Source organism: Trichosurus vulpecula, chromosome 7 (genome assembly GCF_011100635.1).
Source record: "Trichosurus vulpecula isolate mTriVul1 chromosome 7, mTriVul1.pri, whole genome shotgun sequence".
Lineage (NCBI taxonomy): Eukaryota > Metazoa > Chordata > Mammalia > Diprotodontia > Phalangeridae > Trichosurus > Trichosurus vulpecula.
In genome coordinates, this window is record NC_050579.1 from 211,583,872 (window position 1) to 211,585,867 (window position 1,996).

General features: G+C 36.4%; 1 pseudogene; it reads right to left on the reverse strand.

Annotated features, from left to right (window-relative positions):
• Window positions 1–1,142: 1,142 nt before the first annotated feature.
• Window positions 1,143–1,461, reverse strand: LOC118857267 (annotated as a pseudogene).
• Between the last annotated feature and the right edge of the window lie 535 nt (window positions 1,462–1,996).

The window sequence follows — 1,996 nt, forward strand, 5'->3', positions numbered from 1 at the left end:
TATATGTAAACCAATTTATCATATTAAAACACATTATTTCATGTGTCATTCATCTTCATTCTTGTCATATCATCATCATTTTCTTCATCACAGTCAACACCATCATTCTCATCACCATCATCAGCATCCTGTCATCAGTTTCCTAAAATTGTGAGCATGTGTGTTTGGGGGTGTGGTGGGGAGTGAGGATAATAGCATTAAGAGGAGAGAAATAAATAGATGCATCAAAACTCTGACTCACTCAAATATTAAAAATAAAATTAAAAATCTGTCCATCAAAATTTTGAAGGCTGTGAGATAACTAAATTATTTCATTACTTACAAAATGTGTTATATTTCAGTCTATCACTGCTAGCTTCTGTGTAGGTTAGGACAGAATAGATTAAGAATAATAAAAAGGGTATACTAAATCTTTATAAATAATCTACCGACATTTGCTTAACACTTACTATGTGACAAATGCTACACCACTATGTGAGGTACTAGAGATAAGAATACAAAAATTAAAATAATCACTACTCTCAAGAAGCTTATGTATTGATAACTACAATGTTTGACAATATTTTTGAAGGTTGTCATTTTTTTATTTTAAACAAGAAGTTTATTTAAACAACAAGATGTTTGACTTGAAGGGAAAACTATGTAGGATCAATTTCTTTATAGTAATTTATCCCTACTGAGAGACAGAGATTGCCCTACATGTAACAGCTACGTACAAAAAAGTTATAAAATAGTCCTTGGTTTTAAAATGATAAAAGAAAAACATTGAAATTATCCAATCAAACAAGGTATTCAAGGATTTTTTGTGGGTTTTTTTGTTGTTAAACAGTGAGAGCAAAATAACTTACTGGAATATAAAGATAAAAGTTGAATGAGCATGCCACTAATGGAGAAAAGGGGTATTTTCACAGAACCAGTTTGTTTTTTCCCCTCCCCACCTCCATTTGATGTTGATCAAAACATACCATCGGCCATTTAGTTAAAAAAACAATACTCATTATGCCTGTGCACATACACCAGTTACTTTATGTACAATAAAGGAACGGGAGAAGGGAATCAAAGAAGAGAGAAAACTATACTGCGGTAGTCAGGATGTGGATGAACCAAATCTTGGTTTCTAATTGTGAATGTATTTTTTTTTCCTTGGGAGCACAGTTCTGGAGAAGAGTTGTAGATTCTTTTTAGTAAGCGCCTCCTGTCTGCTGCTGGAATACATCAATTGTATCTTCATCCTCCATTTCCAACTGTGCAGGTGTGTCTGTTTCATTGATTGGTTGCCCATCAAATCGGAATCTGATCTGCCTCATTGACAAACCCTGTCGTTCACAATAGGCTTTCATTAGTTTACTAAGTGGTGTGTGCCTCTTAATCTTAAATTGAACCATCTTGCCCTGCCACCTTCAAATTAATGTGATCCTTGTTTTCAGTCTTGACTCCTTCCTTAGGCTTTTCATCGGCCATGGTGAGTCCCGCGGTCTCCTCAACCACCACTTCAGAAAAGAGGCACCAGGATGGTCCACTCCAAGGGAAGGGGGGGAGAAGCAGCAGCGGCAGGAGCAGGAGCAGGAGGAGGAGGAGGAGGAGGAAGATGATGTTGATGATGGTGAGGAAGAGGTGGAGAAGAAAAAGGAGGAGGAGGTGCAGGAGAAGAAGGAGGAGGAGGAGGACGAGGAGGAGGAGGAAGAGGAGGAGGAGGAGGAGGAGCTGAAGGTTGTCATTTATCATTAAAAATTCAGCCTCAAGAAAATTATACAATGTTCTGTGGTATACACTTAGTTTTGTTGTGTTTTTTTTTCCTTACAAAGAAAACTGGGTTAGCCTACTTATCCTCAAGCAGGCTAACTACTTGAGTATTCTATTTAAATTAATTTTATTTATTTAATTACATATTTTCAAATTATAGGGTTTTTGAAATTTTTAACATTCATGTTTTAAAAATTTAGCTTCAGAGGGACGGAGCCAAGATGGCCACATGAAAACAGTATCTTACCAGAGC